At 40.1% G+C, this 27,867-nt stretch overlaps 1 long non-coding RNA gene across 5 annotated transcripts in view; it reads left to right on the forward strand.

The window, feature by feature from the left end:
• The window catches only part of LOC106559468, a 99,882-nt gene that overhangs the window by 26,491 nt on the left and 45,524 nt on the right, over positions 1 to 27,867 (forward strand). Inside the window, exons 3-5 of one of the 5 annotated variants that reach the window (XR_005354240.1) lie at positions 8,859 to 8,970; positions 10,920 to 11,125; positions 22,025 to 24,413. The exons of 1 other annotated variant lie outside the window; for it this stretch is intronic. This is a non-coding gene — a long non-coding RNA (uncharacterized LOC106559468). Of the gene's footprint in view, positions 1 to 8,858; positions 8,971 to 10,919; positions 11,126 to 22,024; positions 24,414 to 27,867 lie in introns of those variants that run through there. 3 more of the 5 variants (XR_005354239.1, XR_005354243.1, XR_005354242.1) reach the window with 3 other exon arrangements.

A 27,867-nucleotide genomic window follows, 5' to 3' on the forward strand; every position in this document is an offset into this window, starting at 1 on the left:
TTTTCCTTGTCCATTTGTCTATAGATAGACTCAGGTTGTTTCCATCTTTTGGTTATTGTAAATAATGCTGCAATACACATAAAGGTGCATATATCCTTTGAAATTAGTGTTTATTTCACTGGAATTTCAGTGGAATTATTGAATCACGTGGTAATTCTATCTTTAATTTTTTGAGGAACCTCCATAGTATTTTCCACAGTGGCTGCACCAATTTACATTCTCACCAACAGTATATAAGGATTCTCTTTTCTTCATACCCTCATCAGTATTTGTTCTTTCTTGCCCTGATTTTAGCCATTTTGAGAGGTGTAAGGTGATATCTCATTGTGCTTTTGATTTGCAATTGCTTGATGATGAGTGATGTTGCGCATCTTCTCACCTGTGTGTTGCCTAACTGTGTGTCTTTGGAAAATGTCCATTTATGTCCTCAGCCCATGTTTATATTAGATTACTTGTTTTGTTTTGGTGTTGAGTTGTGTAAGTTCTTTATATATTTTGGATATTAACCCCCTATCAGATATATCATTTGCAGGGACGCCTAGGTGGCTCAGTGGTTGAGCATCTGCCTTTGGCTCAGGGCATGATCCCAGGGTCCTGGGATCAAGTCCTGCATCGAGCTCCCTGTAGGGAGGCCTGCTTCTCCCTTTGCCTATGTCTCTGCCTCTCTCTCTGTGTCTCTCATGAATAAATAAAGAAAATCTTTTTTTAAAAAGATATATTACTTGCAAATATCTTTTCCCATTCAGTAGGTTGCCTTTTTGTTTTGTTGATGGTTTCCATCATTGTGCAGAAGCTTTTCATTTTGGTGTAGCCTCAATAATTTAATTTTACCTTTGTTTCCCTCAGCTTAGAAGACATATCTAGAAAAATGTTGCTGTAGTGATGTCAGAGAAATAACTGCCTGTTTTCTTTTCTAGGAGTTTTATGGTTTCAGTCTCATGTTTAGGTCTTTAATCCACTTTGAGTTTATTTTTGTGTATGGTGTTAGAAAATGGTCCAGTTTTCTCAGCACCATTTGTTGGAGAAACCATCTTTTCCCCATTGCATATTCTTGCCTCCTTTGTCATAGATTAATTGACCATAGGTATAGGTTTATTTCTAAATTTTCTTTTATTATTTATGATAGTCACACACAGAGAGAGAGAGAGAGAGAGAGGCAGAGACACAGGCAGAGGGAGAAGCAGGCTCCATGCACCGGGAGCCCGACGTGGGATTCGATCTCGGGTCTCCAGGATCGCGCCCTGGGCCAAAGGCAGGTGCTAAACCACTGCGCCACCCAGGGATCCCTATAGGTTTATTTCTGAGCTCTCTATTCTCTTCCATTGAACTATCTGTCTATTTTTTTGTGCCAATACCATACTGTTTCTATTACTACATCTCTGTAGTGTATCTTGAAATCTGGAATTGTGATACTTTCATCTGTGTTTTGTTGTTGCTGTTGTTGTTGTTGTTGTTGTTGTTGTTGTTGAAGACTGTTTTAGCTATTCAAGGTCTTTTGTGGTTCCACACAAATTTTAGGATTATTTGTTCTAGTTATGTGAAAATTGCTGCTGGTATTTTTATAGGGATTGCATTGAATCTGTAGATTGCTCTAGGATAATATAGACATTTTAACAACATTAATTATTCCAATTCATGAGCATGGTATATATATCTTTCCACTTGTTTGTGTCATCCTCAATTGCTTTCATCAATATTTTACAGTTTTAGAATATAAGGCTTTTATGTTTTTGCTTAAGTTTATTCCTGGGTATTTTATTCTTTTTGGTGTAATTGTAAATGGAACCATTTTCTAAAATTTCTCTTTGTGCTGCCTTGTTATTAATGTATAGCAATGCTATTGATGTCTGGGTATTAATTTTATATCCTGAAAACTTACTCATTTATTACTTCTATGGTTTTGTGATGGAGTCTTAAAGATTTTCTATGTGTAATATCATGTCATCTGCAAATAATGACAGTTTAATTTCTTCTTTACTATTATGGATGCCTCTAATTTCTTTTTCTGGTCTCATTACTGTGGGTAGAACTTCCAGTACTATGTTGAATAAAAGTGGCGAGAGTGGATTTCCTTGTCTTGTTCTTAATCTCAGAGGAAAAGCTTTCAGGTTTTTCCATTGAGTAAAATGTTCTCTGTGTGTTTTCCATATATGGTCTTTATTATGGTGAGATATGTTCCCTCTAAACCCATTTTGTTGAGAAATTTTATCATGAATGAATGCTGAATTTTGTCAAATGCTCTTCTGCATCTACTGAGATGATTATATGATTTTTATCCTTCATTTTGTTGATGTGGTGTATCACATTGATTGATTTGCAAATACTGAAACACCCTCGCATCCCTGGAATAAATCCTACTTGATTATGGTGAATGATTCTTTTAATGTTTTGCAGAATGTGGTTTGCTAAGATTTTATTGAGGATTTTTACCTCCATGTTCATCAGGGATATTGACCTTTAGTTCTCTCTCTCTCTCTCTCTTTTTATGGGTCTTTGTCTGATTTTGGTATCATCCATACTGGCTGGATGAAATCTTCTGTACAATTTATTTGAAAGCTTTTCTTCCTCTTCTAATTTTTGGAATAGTTTGAGGAAAATAAGTATTAACTCATCTTTAAATGTTTGGTAAAATTCACTTGTGAAGCCATCCAGTCCTGGACTTCTATTTTTTAGTAGTTTTTTGATTACTGATTCAGTTTCATTAATAGTAATCAGTTTGTTCAAATTTTCTACTTCTCCCTGACTCATTTTTGGAAGACAGCATGCTTCTAGGAATTTATCCATTTCTTCTAGGTTGTCCATTTTGTTGGCATATAAGTTTTTGTAGTACTCTGTTAAAATGTTTTGTATTTCTGTGGTATCAGTTATTACTTCTCTCTTATTTCTGATTTTATTTGGGTTCTTTCTCTTTTTACCTTGATGAGTCTGGCTAGAGAATCCTACATTCCTTTTTTTTTTTTTTAAGATTTAAGATTCTATATTTGAGAGAGAGGGGGAGAGAGAGAGAGAGAGAGAGAGAAAGAGAGAGCATGAGTGGGGTGAGGGACAGAGAGAGAGGGAGAAGAAGCCTACCCCCTGAGCAGGGAGCCTGACACAGGGCTCCATCCCAGGACCCTGGGATCTTGACCTGAGCAGAAGGCAGATGCTTAACGGACTGATCCACCTAGGAGCCCCTAGAGAATCCTGAATTCCTTGGAAATCCATTTACTTTCCCCAAATCTTGTTTATAAGACTGGTAGTATCCCTTCAGTTCTTTGATGCTCCTTTTGAATGTGAATCTATCTTATGTGGGTTTACAGAGGCCCAGTCTTCCTGACTTAAACATCACTTCACCAGTGAGATCAAGTAAGCTCTCCTTCACAGCTAATGGAATCTGCAACCCAAGCCTGTCAAGAGCAGGAGTAAACATCCCCCCAACATAGGTATAAACTGTTCCATGGTTCCAAAGGAGTGCTTAGTGCCCTTACCTGCTATTTAGATTCATAACTATGTGTGCCAATGTGGGAAATGCCAAGAAAGAATCTTGTCCCCTATAATGGCAGCCTGCATCATTTTGCCCGGGTCCTGGGTGAAACTTCTTTAACATTAAGAAGTTAAGCTGGACACATCAGCCCCATTCCTTCTTTTAAAAAAAATTTTTTTTATTTATTCATGAGAGAGAGAGAGAGAGAGAGAGGCAGAGACACAGGCAGAGGGAGAAGCAGGCTCCATGCAGGGAGCCCAATGTGGGACTCAATCCCGGGACTCCAGGATCAGGCCCTGGGTTGAAGGCGGCAGTAAACTGCTGAGCCACCCGGCTGGATGAGCCATCCAGCCACTCTTTCTTGAATTTCTTTTTTTTTTTTTTTTTTCTTTCTTGAATTTCTAAGCAGGCTTTTACATGTGGGTTATTATCACTTCCTAGAATGCTTTCCCCTCATTCTTTTCAGGCTATCTCCTTCTTACCTGTAAGCCCCATGCTCAGCCCTTTCTTTTCATCACAGCACTTATTACAGATTAAGATAATTTTGGTTTATTTTTCTGTTTATTGTTAAGTTGACGTCCTTGCATTACTGTGAACCCCATGAAAGCATGGGGGGTATTTGCCTTGAGTGCTACTGTATGCCCTGTACTCTGCAGAGAGCCAGGCAAAGACAGTTGTTCAATACATAGATGATGGATAAAGGAGAGTAAAAATTACACAGGTTCACATTGCGTAGCCTATCATTGAATCGGGATTTCTTAAAATCTTAAAATTTCTAGGTGGAGGATGTTTTATCCTACCTTCTATTAGACCCTCATTCAGTAGGATAATTTTTAATTATAAGAATTCTATGACATCATGCTCACTGATTTTCTCATGAGCAAGTATCCCCTACTGATAATTTTTAAAATATATGACAGGTTAAATGGTACCAATGAACCATATTAGGGAATTTCTTCTAAATTTCTGAGTTACCAAAAATGTGAACCAAAAAATCACATGACTCTCTCCCCATCACTTATATAATTGCCCTATCAAAGATTTAATCCTTGTAGGTGTTTTATCTCTTGATTTAACAAATAATAAGTGTTTGTTAGAAAACTGAGCTATGTACAGCCTGATTCCTGAAATGGAAAATTGAAGTACTGCAGCTACAGTATCATCATTTTGCTTTGCTTCTGGGATACAAACTATTTATGCAAATTAGTTTAAATCTGAAGCTTCAAAGATTGGAAGCTGGACTCAACAAAACAGAATGCTGACAAATAATTTTCATAAGATTTGGAATTTGGAGACATTGCTCCAGTACAGTATATCATCAGGCACCGAATGTTCATGACATTGCTAAGTAACAGGTGACTTTATCTATTCTTTAATTTATTCTCTATGATTCTCTTCTTGCTCCTCTATTTCATGTTGCTCAGCCTTCTTCTCTGGGACCTTCACCTCTAGCTACTGCTTCAGTGTCAATGTACCCTAGAGCTCTGCCTTCAACCCCCTTCTTGATCTGTACTGTCTCCATTTGGTCACACAATTTTCTGGCTTCAGTTCCTACCTAGATGGTGACAGGTCCAAATCTTCATCTTTAGCCTAGGGGTGTTCCCCCAGGACTCCACATTCATATTCCCAACAGTCTGTTAAATAAGCCCATCTGAATGTGAGGCAAGAAACTCAGATTCAACATTTACAAAATCAAACCCTAACCTCTTAAAAAATTCCTGTTTTTCCTTCTCTGAAAGGCACCACCACTCAGGCCAGGAAACCCCCTCTGAAAGCCACCACCCAGTTGCTCAGGCCAGAAGCCTGGGAATCATCCTGGAGTTACCCATTTCTTTACCTTTATATACTATTGTAATCCAAATGCTTTCAATTTTACTTGCTAAGTATTTTTTGGACTTGATTCCTCCATTCTATGTTCTTTTTGGTTCATAGAATTAGCACATTGTATTAATGTCTGTTTAATCTTGATGGGTATCTCATTGGTGTTATTACAAGCCCAATTTTCCATTGAAGACACTGAGGCACAGAGTAACTTGAAGCAACATCCCAATAGAGCCTGGATGTGAAGGCAGGGGTCTTCAGGTGTAACCACTAGGATATGGTGCTTCCATAATCTCTAGCCTGCAACACTGCAATAGTGTCCTAACTAGTCTTGCTGCTGTTTCTTCTGCTTCTAAAAATCTCCATAGAGCTATCCATATGATACCTCATTAATACAAATTGGATTAAACTTGTTTAAAATTGTTCAGTGATTCCCAATCTCCTGGAAGTCAAAGTCTGAATTTCTTGGCACAATGGACATTTCCCTTCACAATTTTGCCCAGCTGAGCCCTCCACCTTTCATCCCCAGAATTTGGTCAAACACCTAAGGTTAGGACTGATCTTTCCCCCTGTAACTTACTCATACCCGAACTTTCATCATCCTAGTAAATACCAACCCAGTCTTCAAGATTCAAATATCACCTCTTCCTTATTTTGGTCTCCGAAAAATAAGGTGTTTCTTTGACTTTCTATATAACCTGTATTAATAACAAACATATCATTGCAATATAATTAGTTGTTATTAGCCATGTCTCTAACCTGGACTGTGAAATACTTGCAGGAGAGATAATGCCATAGGCAACTTTACAACCTAGATATCCTTGATGCTCTGTGACATTTCTGACACATAGTGGATGCTCATCACACACTTAGCTATGGTTTGAGGGATAAGGAACTTGGACCTGAGAGTATGGAAAGTGATTCCTCAAATAGTAGAGTAGAATTTGTCAAGGGAATTTTATATTAATAATTTCTAGACATTTCCAACTATTAAGTCCAATCACCCATCTATTACTTGATTCTCTTTTACCAAACTCACTCATTTAGTGGACATTTCTTGATGCCTATTATGGGCCAGTACCGTGCTAAGATGTAAGCAACATAAAGAAGAACAAAGCACAATGTCTATTTCTGATAAGATCAAGGGGCTTAGTCAAAGTGTGGGGGAATCCAGTAAGAACAGGCAGTCCCTATGCAGGATGGCAGGAACTGTGGGACAGGAAGACACAGCGGGTGGTGAGAACACAGAGAAGAGGCAGCAAACCCAGTGTGATGAGTGAAAGAAAGTTTCTCAGAGGTGGTGAGTCCTCCAAGTAAAGAAGACTAGAGCACCTACATTTTCAGAGAACAAAGAAAGCACTGACTTTTCTGAGTTCCAAAGTACATTGATTTTGCCAAATAGATTAGCAAGAGATGGAAGACAAAGTGTGTTGCATGCCATGCTAAGGCACTTTGGTCTTATCCTAAAAGTTGTGGGGAACTGTGAAACATTTCAGACCAAGCAATAATATAACTGACACGTGTCTTTAGAAAAAAATCACCTGGCAGTGGGAAGCGGGGAGACAAGAAGTAGTTCAGTACTTTAGGCAACAGATAATGAAATTTTGGCTGAAGGTTCCACAGTAGAGAATGGGCAGTACGCAGATATGTGATAAAGTACAGGCAGTGGGGTGGGGAGTATGATCAACACAGCCTGGTGACTGAACATGGAGAATGAGATAAACAGGAGGGAGGAATAAAGAGTGACTTCCAGCTCCATGGGATGACAGAGCCATTCACTGAGATACAAAGTACAAGAGGAAGACCAAACTGGTTGGAGGGACAGTGAGTTCACATTTGGAAATGTTTGAGATTGCGGTGCTAGCATTGCATCTAAGAGTAGATACTCCATTTAATCTATTCCAAGTTCAAAGGGGAAAGTTTTGAGTTGGTGACAAAGCATGAAAAGTTAGCAACATATGAATGTTAAGGAAGAGGAGGGAAGAACTAAGGGACAGACCCCTAAGGAATATCCATGCAAGACATAAGAAGAAATGCTAGTGAAGTGACCATACAAATACCCAGATGTCCATATTCACAGAAAAGAAGGCACAAAGCCACAGTGTTCTTAGATACATAGGTACTGGTGATAACCTTTAGGGAGGCAGGGTATGCTAAGGCCACTAAAGAGCAGGAGTGCTGTGTATGAGCTATACATCCACCAGCAGACCCAAGGCTTCTCAATGAATGGTTTTAATGAATGAATAACATGATTTTTTAAAAATCTCCTATATAAAGTCAAGGATATTAAATGTAGTCAAGGGATGGTATGAATGCACATATGAATAGCAATCATTATCCCTTGCATCAAACTGTTTTGAATATTTTTCTCAATGTGCTAGTATTTATATATTTGATTTCATCTAGCTTTTGGCATGTATATTTCCAGATTCTCATTTTGGGGAACACTGCTATACTCCATAAAACTCATTAATAATGTACAAGTCCAAGCATTTCAATTGTCCTGGAATTTCATTATATTTCCTAAAAGAGAGAGAATATGCAAGCAAGAGAATTTAAGCCTTTTCTAAAGACTTACTTTGCAGCTTTCTGCAGCTATTCTTTGGTCTTCATGGCTGGGGAATGTTTATCTATGTATTTATGTAATATGCAGTCCCACAGTATCCAAGCACCTGGAAAATCTAATTAGCTTGGTCTTGATTGACTGTGTGCAGGATAATGCCATAGTCCTCAGTCTGTTCTTCGTCTCCTACAGTGTGCTCACTGATATGAAAATGAAGACACAGTAAGAGTTTCCATGAACAGCTGCCCAACGGGCTTCTTATGGTATCTTGTCCGCACAGAATAATTGCCCATAAATAAGGAGATCTCTCCACCAATCAGGGGCTGGGAAGTAGACTGCACCCGAGGAGAAATCACAGCAGCAGGTTTTATGACTATAACCCAGTTACACCATTAGAGGCAGATCATTTTTCAGCCCTTGCTGGGGTGAGCCCACCAGCAAACCTCATTGCCTCGTTAGAGACTACAGCAAAAGCACCAGAAAGAGGAAATTTGAGGCATGTTTTGTTTTGTTTTCTTATCATTTAGCAAAACGCTGCCACCACTTTTGGCACTGGCTTGGAACGTTTATAAAATCTATCCTACAAAAAATGGTCTAAAGTGCCATTTGTACAAGTTGGGAGAATTTGATTGAGACAGTGACTCATGTACCTGAACAGAGGTAGGTTTACCACGAAGCTGACAAAGCTGAAGCTTTCTGGCCCCTTGCTAGAAAAGACCTCTTCCAAGGTCCTGTATTCATAATGTTGTGGTTATCAGTTTGCATTCTGTAACTAGAAGAGGGCTCCAAGAGTTGTATAAGCTTTAGGTCCTGTGAAATCTAGATCTCCCCCTGGGCTTGGGCCAAAAGTTGGTTCTTGCGGCCAAGCCCACTTGTTGTCTAGACTGCCCATCTAGTGACTATATTTTCCAGCCTCGTTAGAAGCCAGGAGAGGGCCATGGGATTAGGATTTTGTCAGTGGGATGTGAGCAGAAGTAATATGAGTAACTGCTGGGTTTTCCCTTTTCTAAGGATGCATACTCTCCTTTTTGTCATTCCCCTCTTTCTGCTGGCTGGAAAAAGACATTAAGAGGAGCAGCCATCTTGGGACCCAAAGAAGGAAGCCACATGCTATTGGTAGCAGGTAAGGATAGACCACTTACTTCTGGACCTGTTACTGGACCGTTACTTGGAAGAGATATAAAATCATATTTATTGAAGCCTCTGAACTTTTGAGGTCTCTTTGTTGCAGCAGCTTAGCCTGTACCCCTTCACTGCCAACAGGCCCCACTGGGTCAGGACTCAATTCCAAGGCAATATGAAACAGAGTTGGCACAATAAACCTGAGTCAAAGCCTTTGAGGGTTCTTGTAGAGTCAGAAGGCAATACAAATACAAGTGGCCAGGCATGGACTCACAATTAAGAGAGGACTCAGAGTCAAGAACCTGGTAGACACAGGATAAGAGTGAGAAGCAAGTTAGGGAGGTCCTGGAGAATTGCTTCTTGGTGTCCATGGCTTGAAACTGGGGCTTAGGGAGGTCAGAGAGAGGAATCTGTGTGAGCAAAGTTAGGCAATCAGGCTTTGTACCACTTGGCCCCCATCCACCAGCCTCAGCTGATAGAACCAAAGATGAGAAACTGATCCTAAGCCATAATTTATAGGCTCACTGGTAGTCCTGCAATGGTTCTTCACACAGATGTGTTTTACTCTTAGCAGGACTGACTATCCTAATCACACTCTCATATGGAGTGTAACGGAAAGAACTAGAAAGGGTTAGCAGTTGGCAGTGGGAGTAGAAGCCAAAAGACACTTAGGAAGAAGATAGTAAGAAAACGGTAAGACAAAGCCACCCCTCTTAGGTTCCCTGACCTTTGGAAGGAGGATCAGAACTACTACCGTATCCCGTACTTTGCTAGTTCTTCATGAGATTGTCTGCTTTGCATCTCTGAGAAGATATCTTGCCATCCTTACCTCCCTGTGTAACCTTCCAATAAGCCCCTTTAAATGAAATAAACTAACTGATTTAAAGGTACGAAGCTGAGATAGCCGGAAAAATCTGCACTGTATCGCCTATGGGTTTTCAATTTTGATCTCAATCTGGATTCACTAGCTTCATGACAGATCTACCAAATAAGAGTAAAAATAAAACCAGAGTCATTATCTTTTGGTCACAAGTATCCATCCCCTTCTTTTTTTTTTTTTTTTTTATCCATCCCCTTCTTCGTGATTTATCCAGATGAACCCCACAGCAGAATGACACTGGGTCATTGTTTGCGTTCACTGCAGATATAAATTTGCAATAGTTTGTGTGTATTTAGTCTCACTGCTGGAAGAGCTGATGGAACATTTCATGCTATTCTGGCTCCCTCTTGAGAACATCAACTCTGCTGGAGGGAGGGGGAGAGGTTTTACAAGGTGTTCCGAAGATGGCTACTTTAAGAAGCTATTTTCCTGAAAAGGAAAGATGATCGCCTCAGTAACACCTGGCAGGCGTCTATGAAGCTCACAGTCATTTTACCTTATCTGATTTGTCTCTTTGGAGAGAAAAATGAGTGAGCCGAAGAAGCATTCTTTCAATTTCAGAAAATGAGGTCCTCTAGCATTCCTGCCTTATCTATCACTTTTCTTCTGGCCTCATTCTCATCTTCTGCTCAATCAGCCTGTTCAACATCCTTGTTTGTGCTCTGGGGCTATGTGCTTTGGTGTCATGATCTCTGTGTCTGAACATCCATCCTCTGTCAGCCAAGACTCAGCTTCACTGCAGGTTCCTATTAGAGTTGAAAGGGAGTGGTGCAGTGGATACTCTTTCTTTGGCCGCTAGAAAATGCTGGCATGTACCACCACATTGCCCCCACAAGACATCTGCAGAGGTAACATGTTCCCAGCCAGGCGTTAAGTGCCTGGAGCAGGGGTCAGCAGACTTTGACCTGGTGGAGAAAATCTAACCTAATGCCTATTTTTGTAAGTCATGTTTTGTTGGAATACAGCCATACCTACTTGTTTCCATTTATGAATGCTCTTGTGGTTCAAAAGCAGAGTTGCGTGGTTGTTTGCAAAGCCTAAATTATGTACTCTCTGGTCTTTTCAACAAGTGTGCTGATCCCTGACAGAGAGGAAAGGGATCATGCCCAATCTAGCATCCAGCACAGTGGAAACACCCAGGAAATTCTTACAGAAGGAAGGATGGAAGGAGGCACAAAGGAGCTACAGTGAATTGCCCTCAAATCACATTTTGCATAATGAGATGTGAGGAAGAATGGGATTCAAATCAGAATATACTCAGGATTGGCAATCTCAGGTAAAGAGCCTGGCAATAAAGGGACTGGGATAAAAGGGGTTATTCTAGTTACTATTGCTGGGTTACAAACTATCCCCAAACCTAATGGCTTAAAATAACCATTTTATTGTATCTCACAATTTTATGGGTGGAAATTTGGACAGGGTTTGGCTAGGTGATCCTTCTGTTCCAGGTAGCATCAATAGAGGTCACTCTGGGTACGAGGCCTGGCAGTTGGGCTGGTTGGAAGGGGCCAATTCAGTGTTACTACTTGCCTGGTACCTTGGTGGGAGTGATCATAAGGCTGGGCTCAGCTGTGGTTGTCCACCAGAGCATCTACATGTGGGCTTTCCAGCACAGCAACCTCAGTGTGGTCAGGCTTCTTATGTGGTAGCTCAGGCCTCTGAGAGCAGGTGTTCTAGTGAATAAGCAAAATGCTGCATCATCTTTTATGACCACAGACGTCACATAATGACACTTCCACCCTATTCTATTGGTTGAAGTGGTCACAAGCCTGCCCAGATTCCAGGAAAGGGGACATAGACCCCACTTCTCAATGGAAAGAGTGTCAAAGAATTTGCAGCTATGGCTTAAAACCAGCCTGGGAGGGGAGAGGATGGAGTAGCTGGGGGCAGGTAACCAACATTTACTAAAGGCTTTCCACAGTCATTTCACCACAACCTTGTGAGAAAGGTATTATATTCTCATTTGACAGTTAAAAAACCCCTCCAAGACTAAATGATTTATAATTAACTTGCACAAAATCACTGAGCTATAGAATTGGGATTTCAACCCAGATTCATCTAATTCCAACTCTGGAACTTTTTCCATTATACCATGATGTCCATCATAAGAAGTAAAGGAGAGTTGATGATGGCAGTCAAGACAATGGTGAGGTTAAAGGCGGGGAAAAAACCCATGGTCACTGTTGACAGAAGGGGCCTGAGTGTCCTCCTCAGGAGATAGAACCCATAACGATACTCTTGCAACCCCCGTCCCAGAGGTGCCAGATGTCCCTATCTCTTCTCCAATTCCTGATCAGCTATGCCAGGCAGTCTCTGCCTAAGGTCACACACCTTTGATAGTTAAAGAGGGTGATGTTGATGGAACACATCTCCTGTGTAATAGCCAACTCTCACATCGCTGTCTTCAGTGCCAGCTTCTCACAAAGGCAGCTAAGGCCACCTCCACTTTGATGTTCCCCCTCCCACACACTTTCTTTTTTTTTTTTTTTTTAAGATTTTATTTATTTATTTATTCATGAAAGACAGAGAGATAGAGAGAAAGAGAGAGAGAGAGAGAGAGAGAGAGAGAGGCGGACACAGGCAGAGGCAGAAGCAGGCTCCATGCCAGGAGCCCAACATGGGACTCAATCCCGGGACTCCAGGATCACGCCCCGGGCCAAAGGCAGGCGCTAAACCACTGAGCCACCCAGGGATCCCCTCCCACACATTTTCTTAGAGCAAGCTTCCACCCCTCCTGCCCTCCTCAGATCCCATACCAGCAAGGAAGACTTCCAGTTTCCAACTCTGCCTGTCAAGAGCTTGGAAGCCACTACTCTGTTACTTTGTCCAACAAGTAAACCACTGAACAGATTGAAAAATCCACAACTATTCTTAGATCCTTGGAAGACACAGGGCAAACTTCTGCCCCCAGGGCTGGAGACACAAGGGTGTAGAGGGAGTCATGGTTTTCCAAAGCTGAGACTCACCCGTGGACAATGCCACAGAAACTGGTGCTGGGGAGGAGAACCTGAACTGTCATTGGAGTTGCTGCAGATTCACTGTGGACAAATCTGAGATTCAAAAACTCCAGAGGGGCCCTGCTTGGGGTCTCCACAATATTGTGAAATCGACCTCCAGGAGCTCAAATAGGTTCTCACAGTAAATATTGAGAAAAATCCCCCTGGGCTTCCAGCAGGAGGCAGTGAAAAGGAGTAATTTTGAAATAAACCAGAGCACTCTGGTGTGCCCTCAGGAGCCAGACCTGCCAGGGTATTATCAAAGCCTAACTCATCTAAGGGGGAAATACCCAACTCCAGGCCAGTCCAGCCATTCTGTCCCATCTAAAAGAGCAAAAAACTTCATGAGGTTCACAGTCCAGCAGCCCAGGTTCACTGAAAGACTGAGACCTAATCACAGGTCTGTAGAATGGTTCCCCTCCCCGACACTCAACACCACATTATGAAATGCCTATTTACAGCAGCAGTTCCTTTTACCTGGTACATCATGTCTGGCTATCAGGAAAAAATTACAAGGCATACTGAAAGGCAAAACAAAACAAAACAAACACCCCCCCCTCCCCCACAATATCAAGAGACAGAGCAAGCATCAGAATCAGACATGGCAGGGTTGTTGGAAATTCCAGACCAGCAAATCCTCACTATTTCCCTTCTTCTTCTCATGGTGAGAAGACGGTGTAGCATGATAGGTGAGCACCTGGGCTTTGGTACCGTGCTGCCTGAGTTTGAGTCATTTGGCTTTTTTCTTAGTTATTTGATTTTAGGCACATTATTTTTATCTCAGTGAGTGTTAGCTTTCTCAACTGTAAGATGGCAACAATAATAGTATCTTCTTATAGTGTTTTTAGGAGAATTGAGTGAATTGAATTAAAGTGCTTAGAATAGCACTTGGCACATAAGAGGCATGCAACAAATGATAACTCTCACTATGTCCAGTCAATCTCAGTTCTGGTAGTTTTTTTTTTTTATTATTCAAGGTCCTTTCTGTTACCACCATCACCATCTTAGCCTGGGTCCTAATGACCTTATCCTTATATAACTGTTATAACTTCAAAACAAAGGATGATTGTGTTCTCATTTCTATATTCTGAACATAGCTAGCTGAGAATCTGCACCATTTACTGACTGTACATACTGCACAGCACTAAGCATTTTAGAGACATCATCTATTACCTTTATGATACCTCTCTAAGCTGACTATTATCCCCCTTTTACAGATGGAAATATTAGACTCAGAGAAGTAACTTACACAAGGTCACACATCTGGTAAGTGGCAGAGTCAAGTGATACTTTATTACACCATACTTTACTCTTAATTACAGCATGAGACTTTGACATTCATTATGTCATCTCCCTGCTTCAGTAAATAAATGAACAAACAAACCAATCACTCAGAGGAAAGAGAGCTAGAAACCTTTCAAAGTTTTCTATTACATATAGGGCTTATTTTTTATTTTATTTTTTTAAATATTTTATTTATTTATTCATAAGAGACACAGAGAAAGGCAGAGACACAGGCAGAGGGAGAAGCAGTCTTCCTGCAGGGAGCCTGATGTGGGACTTGATCCCAGGACCCCAGGATCATGACGTGAGCCAAAGGCAGATGCTCAACCACTGAGCCACCCAGGTGTCCCCAAGATTTCTTTTAACCTAACATTTAAACACATGATAATTTAGCCCCTGAATAATTTTCAATCTAAGTTTTGGTACTTAGCCCGAACCCTCTATTATAGGCTAATCCTATTCACTACCTTACCACAGACCACAACCAATTTCCATTCCAAATATTTGTGACAATTATCCAAATGGAATGTCAGCTTCACATCCATTTAGCCAAATTGTATCCATCATTCAGATCATACGTCATGATGTGGTCAGCTTAACTGTCTAGAACCTCAGAAGGGTCTGAGATTTTTGCCTTACTTGAAAGCTAACAATTCAGCTAGCTACAGTTTCATGGTTATGTCAGGAGACATAGAACTCTTGGGTCAGAGACAAAGGATAGTTCTTTTACTCATAACAATAGTAGCAGCTAGAATATAAACCTTTTTGTTCTAGTTCCTCAAGTGTCAATATCCTTAGGGCAATGTGAAGAGGACCAGTATACACAGTATACTGCATACACAGTAGAAGAACACAGAGGTTAAGAAACATGAATCATTTATAATGGACAGTAAACATGCCTCCCTTTTATTCTCTTATCTTCCAACATTGTAAGCAAATCTACACTTTGCTTCAGAGAGACGTTGTCTCTCTGCCAATGCTGCTCACTCTACAAATAACCTTGAAGAGATAGTCCTGTACAAAGGTAGTGAATGTGTCTTCTCACAAGAGGCGCAGAAGCATGAGTCTCATGGAGAACAGTCTCAACACTGATAGCCTAGTCTACATTGGTATGGCCCTCCTCTTCAGCTCTAATGTGGTAATTCCCTAGGCTGAGTAATATGCAAAGCTCTTCTGAAAGGACGAAGTCTCATAGACTTCCCAGGGTTCACTTGAGCACTTTCACTGTAACATTAAGTACAAGTAAACCTAGGCATAGTCTCATTGTGCCCATAGCTCTTACACACTAGACAAAGGTGGAAAAATGTGCAAGTTGAATGTAAACCAAAATAAGAAAGCCAATCAATTTTCTATTTGTAATATTAAATTAACAATATAGAAATTACTGTTTGGCTAAAACTAAATTGTTGAGGTAGGCTTTAGTAGCAAAAAGACAACCAACTTTCAGTTCTACCCCCCAGGCCCCAGGGAGGGGAGAAGGGTTAGAGGTTGAATCAATTACTAATGGCCTGATTTAATCAAGCATGCCTATGTAATGAGGCCTCCTCAAAAACCCAAGAGAATGCAGTTCGAAGAGCTTCCAGGTTGGTGAATGAATCTACACTTTGGGAGGGTGGTGCATCCCAGTTCCATGGGGACAGATGTGCCTGGCTTTGGGACCCTTCCAAACCTTGCCCTAAGTATCCCTTTATCTGGTGGTTCTTCTGTATTCCTTTATAATGTTCTTACAATAAACTGGTAAACACACAAAAAAGTCCAGATATACATTAATCTGGCTCTTGATTTCTGTATCAGCAATACCAACGTGAATAATGTCTATTTGCAAAGTTTTTTTGCATAAAATCATATTAATAACAATGTTTTGTTTCATTAATTGAGGTTAATAATATATTTAATCAAAATTAAAAGGCAATTGCAATATTGCATTTCTTTATAAACTCTAAAAAGTTATCATACTCACTTAAAATTTGTTAGCTCTACCTGAATTACCAAAATCTGGACCAAATGCATTTCTCTAATTATTGGTGGCATCAATAGAAGAAAATAATATCTCAAGTATTTTTACCCAGCAGAGGCCAAAAACAAATTTCTGGTTTTATTAAAGAGTTAACTACCAGAGTGTTGACATAATCTGGTAAATATGAGAAATAGAATGTTTTAAAAACAATTTGATCTCAAGTCAAGTTTTCTTTATATCACAACCTCTATGATTTCAACCTAGGATGTTCAAACTCCTGTGAAACCTTCACTCGCACAGAGGAGTCACATGTCCTCCTCTGCTGATTCCTTAGCTCCAAAACCTTACTTACATTTTACACCTACTGGCAGCAATCACAATAGTACATTATTGCAAATCCTCAGTATTGTCATGATGGCCAACTTAAATCTCAATTAATGAAATAACAGAGGGACTAAAATCTTATCCTGGAGAAAGGTTTCCAATGACAAATTATGACCACCCAGGACTTTGACATGAGGACAGTGGCAGACACAGCACTATAACTGACCCACCTAACAGTGGCCAGACACTAAAAGTCAATAAAATTCAAATTCTCTAACTCGAGAATCGCTTAGCAATTACATACCCACAAATGCCATATTATGCAGAATGTACTTAAATCATTTACTGGGTTATCATATTAAGAAAAAAATAATATCTAAATATCCTTATTGAGCACTGAGAACCAAGAATCTGTCCACACATCTCTAGGGGTTCAAGGACTACAGTGAGAGACCAATTGCTCCAAAGCATCTTTGCCAGTAGCTTTCGCTGTCTGGTCTTTCCTTATCTTCACTTCCTTCTTGGCTATTTCCAATCTCCAGTTTCTGTTTCCTTTCTGCTTCTGCAGTGCTCACTGACCTTTCTCCTTCCTCTTTTTCACTTTTATCATTCCTGGTGGAGAACTTCTCAGTCTAATCTGGCCCTCCTCCTCCTGAGTAGATGTTCCCTTGGCAATTACCCGAGATGCTTCACAACAGCGAGTGATTTCCTTGACTTATGAGAAATGTTGGCAAAGAGACATCAAGGGATTTGCTTGAAGTCACTCCTAGGCCAGGGACCAATGCCACCCCTCTCACCTCTTTTTCCATATCCCGCCCCCCATAGACTTTGCTGAGTCCCTGAAGTCCTTACCACACAACATGGTGAGCACCAGTCTCTGAAAAGACCTAGTGCCAAAAAAAAAGACCTAGTGCCAATATGGGGGGGGGCGGGGGTGATGTACAGGTAATCACAGTACTTTTTTGGGTTGTTGTTTGTTGCGATGAGGGGCATTTAGACATTTTTTTGACAATTGTGGTAAGATATACGTAACCTAAAATTGATCATTTTAACCATTTTTAAGTGTATAACTCGATAGCAGTAAGAATATTCACATTGTTGAGCAACCATTCTCCAGAACTTTCATCTTGCAAAACTGAAATTCTATACCCATTGAACAACTCCCCTCGATTCTCAACTCCCCCCAACCCCTAGCAACCACTATCCTACATTTTGTCTTTATGAATTTGACTGCTTTAGGTATTTTATACAAATGGAATCATACAGTTTGTATCTTTTTGTGACTGGCCCTTCTCCCTTTAACATAAAATAACTCCCATTCCCACTCCACATACACACACCAGATTAGCCTTAGACAATCACCAGTCTTGGAAACATCACTTGAGGGCTGTATGTAAGATCTTTCCTGTTCTGAACTCCCACACATCCTGGTTCCCATCATGCCGATCTGTCAACAAGTTGAAATACTGACTCCATTCCCTTTGGTTTCCCAGGCTGAAAGAGATTTGATTAAACTTGAAGGAAATAACTCTTTTTATCCATAAAATGATGAACAATGTTTTTTACCCTTATTTGGGTTTTGGGTAAGAACTTTTGAGAACCTGATGAAAACTATATACCATTCCCAGAAAAATACACAGGCACACATACTTTTGCATAGAGTTTCCTGGGCTTGTATGCCCTGATTTATTTATTTTAAATATTTTATTTATTTATTCATGAGAGATACAGAGAGAGAGGGGCAGAGACACAGGCAGAGGGAGAAGCAGTCTCCCTGCGGGGAGCCTGATGCGGAACTCGATCCCAGGACCCTGGGATCATAACGTGAGCCAAGGGCAGAACCACTGAGCCATCCAGTTGTCCCTATGTGCTGTGATTTAAGTTTAGTCCCCTCAAGAGCAGACCCTAAGATAAGGATTTGGGTACAAGTAGTTTATTTGGGAGGTAATTTCAGGAAACATGAGGAAGTGAACCAGAGAAGGGAAGAAACCCAATAAAGGATGAGTTTGTTAATTAGCAGACACCACCGTGGCTAACAGAGGCTCAGTTTTACTGGAGACCCTCTGAGATGATGTGTAAAACATACCTTGGAATTGTGGAGTTAACCTTCCAGCTATCCCAGCCTGCTGTGCCCTTGAGTAAGCATGGTCCTCCAGCCACAGAAAGCCCTAAGGCAGAAGAGACAGGTGCTTGAGAAGGCTTCGGGGTATATGAAATTGTTCACTGAAGCTGAAGGTAACCTTTGGAAGATCCCAGGGCATGTGGGTGGGGTATTAACACTGACATACATCCTGGAAAGCTCATCCATGCATACTACTTCAGAGTCTTTGGAAAAGGTTTACTAATATGCCTTCCCGCTGCAACAGCCTGCTTTTCTGGTCAAGCAGTGGATAGCTTGCCTGCACTCTCAGGCCTAATTTTTTGAGCAGACATTCAAGTGAGCCTGCTCCCCAGCAGCCTATAATAGACATCCATCCTGAGATTGTACTCAGCCTGCACAGCTGAACACAGATTCATCTGCCCATGGGATCCAGCTATCATTAGGTCCATTTCAACAATAGTGAGCAACAAGGCCCTACCCAGTGGGTTCATTGCTTAATTCCACAGTTTACGAGAATGATGTGCATGGTGGGGATCTGCAAAAAGCTAAATGGAAATGGCCTCATTGCCATGTCAGATTGTATTTTCTGTTATTCATTTCCTCTGCCTTAAAGTTAAAGCAGGTGGTCAGTTTCATTAAGGAATGGACCAGCAACAACATGGGGACCTTAAAGATAAAATGCAAGTAAAAAAAAAACCAAAACTCCCAGGCATGAACATAAGGACTTTTTTGGTGGTGGTTTTCTGGACTGTCACCTTGTAGGAGGTGGAAGAGAGCAGAAAACTTAGACAAGAGCTGAGATCTTGGGTTCTGTTGAGGGTTGCACTGTATCCCTCCAAAAGATTTTGAAGTCCTAATCACAGTATCCCTGAATGTGACCTTATTTGGAAATAATCTTTGCAGATAGCCAAGTTAATGAGGTCATTAGGGTGGGCCCCAATGTAATATGATGGGATCCTTATAAAGAAAAGGAATTTAGACCTAGAGACAAACACATGGAATGAAAGCAATGTGAAGATGCAGGGAGAATGCCACCTACAAGCCAAAGAACACCTGAGAACAGATTCCCCATCACAGCCCTCAGAAAGAAGCAACCCTGTTGATACTTTGATCCCATACTTCTGCTTCTGGACTGTCAGACAGTAAATCTCCGTTATTTAAGCCACTGTTTGTGGTGCTTTGCTACAGCAGCTCTAGGAAATTAACAAAGGCTCAAATAAGAAAATTCAAGGTTAAGTCTAGGGAGAGAGATGGGCCGTGAGAAGAGTAAAGAAGATAACATAATATGGTTAAAGAACACAACAGGAAGTGATGTTGGGAGTCTGAACCATCACACCATGTATCTCAGAGTCACTAGGGGTCAGGGACCAGACTCAAGAAAGTTAAGACCAGGTATTGGCAGTCAGAGAAGGATACGCTATCCACAAATGGGGGTCTTGTTCTCCTTTCCTGGGAACGCCCTCTACCTTTCTCCACCACTTTATGGAGCTGATCTCTTGAAGAGTTCTGCATCCTCTCTCCCCCTTGCCCTGACTGTGCTTAAGGGCCTTCCATGAACCCATTATCCCACCAGAGTGTCCCTCTGCATTGTAATTGCCTCCGCAATGGTCTCCCAATTAGGCTGTTCATCTCTTTGAGATGAAGGACTGGGTCTTTTCCATTATTGCATCCCCAGCATCAGATACTATACCTGATGCATTATAGGGAGATTCCATAAATATTTGTTGGATAACTGGATGGATGGATGGATGGATGATGGATGGATGGGTGGGTGGATGAAGGCATGAAAGGCATGGACTTGATATTTTTTCCCATTTTAAAGTTTTATTTAAATTCAATTTGTCAACATATAATACCCACGGCTCATCTCATCGTTCACCCTTCTTAATGCCCATCACCCAGTTACCATATCTCCCCATCCACCTCCCCTTCTGCAACCCTTTGTTTCCCAGAGTTAGGAGTCTCTCATGGTTTGTCTTCCTCTCTAGTTTTTCCAACTCAGTTTCCCCATCTTAGCTTATGGTCCTTTTCACTATTTCTTACATTCCACATATGAGTGAAACCATATGATAATTGTCTTTCTCTGATTGACTTATTTCACTCAGCATCATACCCTCCAGTTCCATCCACATCAATGTAAATGGTAGGTACTCATCTTTTCTGATGGCTGAGTAATATTCCATTGTATATATATACCACATCTTTTTTTATCCATTCATCTGTTGAAAGACATCATGGCTCCTTCCACAGTTTGGCTATTGTGGACATTGCTGCTATGATCATGGGGGTGCAGGTGTCTCATTATTTCACTCCATCAGTATCTTTGGGGAAATAACTCAGTAGTGCAATTGCTGGTTCATAGGGTAGCTCTATTACTTCCAAAGGGAGGAACTAGATAGGATTGGCTACACAATTCTGCTTAAATGTGAAATAAGGTAGTCATATGGTATAACTGTATTTCTTCCTAATGCTAATCAGAAAATGACTGTATTTTATAGAGAGTCTGAAAAGTAAAAACAAAACAAAAAACTGGCTTCTACTTCTGGCAGAATGATCCATTAGTGTTCTGAAATACCTTTTATACAAAATTCTCAGATGCTGAGTAAATTGCAAAAAGCATGGCAATTAATGCATTCCTAAGCTTAAAGTAACAGAAATCTCTGCAGTCAAAAAAATGAAAAGCAGGTATATGATATATAAATATTTTCTGCCATTCTGTGGCTTGTCTACAAGCATTCTCTTAATGCTGCCTTTTGGATGAACTGATTTTTTTTTTTACAAAGCCCAACTTAATAATTTTTTTGTTTTATTGTTTGTGCTTTTTGTATTCTGGGCACAGACTTGATATTAAGACAAAAATTAGCTTGCATCTTGGGGCTGTTTAGATATCTTCTGGGCTTGAGATAGGATGGAGCTTCCTAGGTAAGAATTTGGTCAGCAGGACCAACAGTTGGGAATGGCTGACAGGTTGAACATTGCAATATTATGACTAGAGTCGTGTAGCATTCATTCATTTACCCATTCCTGCTCAAACATAGTTGGAACACTATAGTTTTCTAGACACTAGGGATATGAAGATGGGGACAGCAAAATTCCCTTTACATATTGCTGGAGGGAGAGATTTGTAAGTAAGGAAAGGGAAAGGATGTATTCCCAAAGATGTGTGTCTCATCATTTATATATAATATCTGAAAGTTGGAGTAAACCTCAGTGCCCATCCACAGAGATAAATGGTTAATTATAATGCGGTATATTAATCTGATGAAATATCATGCAGCAAATAAAAAGGGAAAAAGAAAATCTTCAGGTAATATTTCAATTAAAACTAATTTAGGCTATGACTAACAGAAAATTTGACATTAGGGTGGCTGTGACTGATATAAAACCAGAAATTAGAATAGTCTAAACAAATATATTTCTTTTCATGTAAACAAAGCCAGAGGTAAGCAGCTTGATAGGGTGGCTCAACCATCATCAACCTAGCTCCTTCTCTTGCTATTCCTCTATCCATAGAATGTGACTCCTCCTTCATGGCCCAAGAACTGCTGCTAGAGCCCCAGCTATCACCTCTGCATTCCAGGCACTAGGAAGAAGAAATGGATAAAGAAGGCAAAGTCTCTTTTATAGATACTTTCAAGAAGTTGCACGTGATGTTTCTTATTTCATCTGTATCAGAGTTCAGGTAGAAAGATGAATTGTTACAAGTGTTATGGGATAAAGGATCTATTATGGATAAATAGACTTTACACTGTATGGGAAGAGTTGTAGAGAGTTGGAGGGTCAGAGAAGCTGTCACCAACTGGTCATTTTGAAAAGCCAAGCATATCAAGCTACTGGAAGGGGGCTGAGAATGGGGAGTTCATGTAAAGGTCTGTAGGAAGCTGCTACCCCCTCTGGAGGATCCTAATTAAGCACCTGGAGGGGAACCAGTGGCTCTTGTTGGTCAGTAGGGCCAGAAGTTCAGAAGAGGAGCTGGACATACAATGGAAGAGAGTGAGTTACAGCTGGAAACTGTTGGACACCTCTGCATCCATCTGTCACCATATTGGAAAACAAAGAACAAAATGACGATTACAGACCAATGACCACTGCCTTACTTCTGCCTCCTAAATTTCATTCAAGATCCTTTTTTGGCCAACTACAACCTGGAACCACACACAAAATGTAATTCTGGGAACCAGCTCCTAGTTTAACCAAGGTGGTGCAGTACAAACCACCACGATTCCCTCTACATCACCCTGGCATGCATATACAAGTCTCTGTCTCTCTCTTCTTAAACCACATTTAATTTTTAAGTAGAGACGATGGTGCAATCATGCTTCCATATAACCCGATGCAGCTATCCCTCATACAGCTGGAAAATGTAAACCCTTCCCCCAAAAGAGGATACACAGAAGTTCATGTGTCACTTGTGTCCATCACTTGGATAATAGTCCAACCTCTGCTCACTCAGTTACACTTTGCCTTAAGCCCTTAACTTCAACACTGAGATATAAAGTTAAATGCTATTAACACATCCTATGTTAAAAGTAGGAGAATTAGAAAAGATTACAGTATGTAATGTTTATTATGAACACGTTCATATTAAAGCAAGGAGCACTCATAAAGACCCACAGTCCTCGTTTCTACAACTGGTCACATAGTCATAGCTGGTACTTAATACTTTTCTCTTTCATGACATAGTCTATATTTTCTCTTCCCTCAGCAAGCAGTGCAGCTGGTCATAATCTTGCATGATACAGTGAATCAAGCCTTCATTCCAGAAGGGTCTGGGCCATGAGCAATCCTAGTTGTATTGGATTTTGTAGTTTTCCATTAACATTTATCATAGGAGATAGGATGGCTACCAGGTAGCCTAAAAGATCTCCTATGTTTCAGACATACTCTTTCCCTGACCCCACCTTGATAGTCTCCTTGATGGTCATGATCAATCAATCACCCAAGCCAGTAAATACTGAGACTTTTTTTTTTTTTTTTTTTTTTTGTTAATTTGTTCTTTGGCATGAGTTGCCTAAAATGATCAGTAGAGCATGTCAGTTTCCGGTTAAAAACCCACTGCTGTGTTTCCTGATGGAAACATTATTGCCTTGGGATTTTTTTTTTCTAAACCAAGAGATCCCAAAGTTTTGGTGACAAAATCAAACATTTTACTAATGGATTATTAGGGATAGAAGAGAAAGGACCCACTCCCATTTCTATCCCTTAGACTTGCCTATAAGAGAAACATTGCCATATACTGGTTGGTAATTTAGAGCATATATTGCATTCTGGTGGATGTTACCCTGACTTTGAAAAGTGTCACCACATAGCTGACACCATAACTGAATCTTTTTTTTCAATCTGAGATATAGTTGACAATTAAAAATTATATATATTTAAGGTATACAACTTGATGATTTAATATATGTATACTTTGTAAAATATTTATTACAATCAAGCTAATTAACATATGTATCAGGGATCCCTTGATGACTCAGCTGTTTAGTGCCTGCCTTCGGCCCAGGGCGTGATCCTAGAGTCTCGGGATCAAGTCTCACATCAGGCTCCCTGCATGGAGCCTGCTTCTCCCTCTGCCTGTGTCTTTGTCTCTCTCTCTCTCTGTCTCTCATGAATAAATAAATAAAATCTTTAAAAAATATGTATCACCTCACAGGGTTATAATTATTAAGTGCACGGTGAGAACAGTTGAGATCTACCCTCTTAGCAAATTTCAATTATATGATGCAATACTGTTAATTATATAGCCACATTGTTGTGCATTAGATCTCCAGAATTTGTCTGACATAACTGAAACTTTGTACTCCTGAGCCAACATCTCCCCATAATCTCCTTCCCTTGGCCTCTGGTAACCACCATCTTCTGTTTCTGAGTCTGACATTTTTCAGTTCTGCATATAAGCAAGATCTGCAGTATTTGTCTTTTTGTGTCTGGTTTATTTCACATAGTGTATGTCCTCCAGGTTCATCCATGCTGCAAATGGCAGAATTTCCTTCTTTTTCAAGGGTGAATAATATTCCAATTATACTTACGTATATATGCATATAACATTTTCCCTCCATATATCTATCATATGAAATATACATATTTCTCCACATTTTCTTTATCCATGGATGCTTAGCTTGTTTTCATATTTTAGCTATTGTAAATAATGCTTACATCAACATGGAAGTGTAGATACCTCTTCAAGATAATGCTTTCATTTCCTTTAAATAAATATCCATAAGTTGGGTTGCCAGATCATATGATAGTCCTATTTTTAATTTTTGGAGCAGCCTCTTTTTTTCTTTCTTTTTTTTTTTTTAAAGATTGATTGATTGATTGATTGATTGATTTATGATAGACACAGAGAGAAAGAGAGAGGCAGAGACACAGGCAGAGGGAGAAGCAGGCTCCTTGCACCGGGAGCCTGATGCGGAACTCGATCCCGGGACTCCAGGATCTCACCCCGGGCCAAAGACAGGCGCCAAACCGCCAAGCCACCCAGGGATCCCCCTCAAAATTATTTTCCATAATAACTACGCCAATTTGCATTCCCACCAATGGCATACAAGAATTTCCTTTTTTCCACATCCCTACCAGTACCTGTTGTCTTTTGGTTTGTTTGTTTGATGACATAGTCTGGCAAGTATGCGGTAATATCTTATTGTGGCTTTGATCTGCATTTCCCTGACAATTAGAGATGTTCAACACCTCATCACATACCAGTTGGTCATTTTATGATTTTCTTTTGAGGAATGTACACTCAGTCCTTTGCCAATTTTTAAATGGGTTTTTTTTCTTGCCATTGAGTTGTATCCTTATAAATTTTGGATATTAACTCCTTATCCAAAATATATTGTTTGCAAGCATTTTCTCCCATTTCACAGGCTGTCTTCTGATTCTGTTGATGGTTTCCTTTGCTGTGCAGAAGCTTTTTCGTTTGATGCTACTTCATTTGCTACTTTTGTTTTAGTTGCCTGTACTTTAGTTGTATTCAAAAAGCCATTGCCCAGACCTATATCCAAAAGCTTTTCTCCATTTTTCTTCTGGAAGTTTTATGGTTTCATGTCTTATGTGTAAGTCCTTAATCCATTTAGAATTGATTTTTATATGTGGTATAAGGTAAGGATCCAATTTCATTCTTCTCCACGTGGATATCCAGTGTGCCTAACATTGTTTATCAAAGAGACTACTCTTTATTGTGTGCTCTTGGTACTTTTGTCAAAGATCAGATGACTATATATATATATATATATATATATATATATATATATATATACATGGCTTTATTTCTGGGTATTCTTTTTTAAATTTTTATTTATTTATGATAGTCACAGAGAGAGAGAGAGAGAGAGAGAGAGAGAGGCAGAGACACAGGCAGAGGGAGAAGCAGGCTCCATGCACCGGGAGCCCGACGTGGGATTCGATCCCGGGTCTCCAGGATCGCGCCCTGGGCCAAAGGCAGGCGCCAAACCGCTGCGCCACCCAGGGATCCCTATTTCTGGGTATTCTATTCTGTTCCATTGGTGTGTGTGTGTGTGTGTGTGTGTGTGTGTGTGTGTGTGTATTAATGCCACTTCCACATTATTTTGATTGCTTTAGTTTTATAATATATTTTGAAATCACGGAGTATGATGCCTCCAGCTATGTTCTTGATGAAGATTGCTTTGACTACTCAGGATCTTTGGTGATTTTATATGAATGTTAGGATTATTTTTTTTTCTATTTCTATAAAGAATGCCTGTGGGATTTTAGTAGGGATTGCCTTGAATCTGTAGATCACTTTGGGTACTATGGACATTTTAATAATATGAATTCTTCAATATATGAACATGGAATGTCTTTCTATTTATCTGTGTCTTTAATTTTCTTCATCAATGTTTAATTATTTTCAGGGTTTAAACCACTTTGGTAAAGTTTGCACCTAAGTATTTTATTCTCTTTTTTCTATTATGAATGAGACTGATTTCTTGATTTCTTTTTGATAGTTCATTGTTTTTATATAGAAATGCAACTGACTTTTGAATATTGATTTTGTATCCTTCAACTTCATTGAATATATTTATTAATTCTAATTTTTTGGTTGAATTTTTAGGCTTTTCTATGTATATGATCATATCATGTGCAAAGACAGATAGCTTTACTTCTTTCTTTCTGATTTAGATGCCTTTTATCTTTTCTTGTCTAATTGCCCTGACAAGAACTTCTAGTACTCTGTTGAAAAAAAGTGGCCAGGGTGAGCATCTTTTTTTTTTTAAATAATGATGTTCATGAGGGAGGCACTATTTTTAAAAAATTTTATTTATTTATTCATGATAGAAAGAGAGAGAGAAGGGCAGAGGCACAGGCAGAGGAAGAAGCAGGCTCCATGCAGGGAACCCGACGCGGGACTCAATCCTGGGTCTCCAGGATCACACCCTGGGCCAAAAGCAGGTGCTAAACTGCTGAGCCACCCAGGGATCCCAAGGGTGGGCATCTTTGCTTTGGATCTTAAAGGGAAATTTTTCAGTTTTCAGGCAGGTTGGCAATGCAGAACTAATGTCTATAGAGGTAGCTGGCTTAGAACTGGACTCCTTGGCTTTTCTTGGTTGAAGGGGCAACAAACTTTTCCTCCTATTTATTCCATGAACTTTGCTTCAGATAAGTTCTCAAATGAATTGACCTTAAGTATAGGTACATGGTCTCTTCTTTTTTTTTTTTTTTTTTTTTTATTTTATTTATGATAGTCACAGAGAGAGAGAGAGAGAGAGAGAGGCAGAGACATAGGCAGAGGGAGAAGCAGGCTCCATGCACCGGGAGCCCGATGTGGGACTCGATCCTGGGTCTCCAGGATCGCGCCCTGGGCCAAAGGCAGGAGCCAAACCGCTGCGCCACCCAGGGATCCCTGGTCTCTTCTTCTTAAAAATTTAAGAGATTATTTTTTAGACCACTTTTAGGTACACGGCAAAATCAAGCAGAAAGTACGCATATGCCCCCATATATGTGTAGTCTCCCCCATTGCCATATCCTTCATCAAAGATACATTTGTTACTGTTGATGAATCTACAATGACACATCATTATCACCTAAAGCCCATACTTTACTATGCTCCCTCATGAGAACCTCTGGCAACCACTGATCATTTTACCATCCCCAGAATTTTGCCTTTTTCAGAACGTTAGTTAATTGTATAATATATATATATAGTATTTTCAGATTGGCTTCTTTCACTTAGGAATATGCATTTAGGTTTCCTTCATGTCTCTTCATGGCTTGATACTTCACTTTTTTTTTAGTGCTGAATAACACTCCTTCGTCTGGATGGACCATGGTATATTTATAATCTATTTACCTACTAAAAGACATCTTGCTTGCTTCAAAGTTTTGGGAATTATGAA

The sequence above is a fragment of the Canis lupus genome, chromosome 1, assembly GCF_011100685.1.
Source record: "Canis lupus familiaris isolate Mischka breed German Shepherd chromosome 1, alternate assembly UU_Cfam_GSD_1.0, whole genome shotgun sequence".
Taxonomy (NCBI): Eukaryota; Metazoa; Chordata; class Mammalia; order Carnivora; family Canidae; genus Canis; species Canis lupus.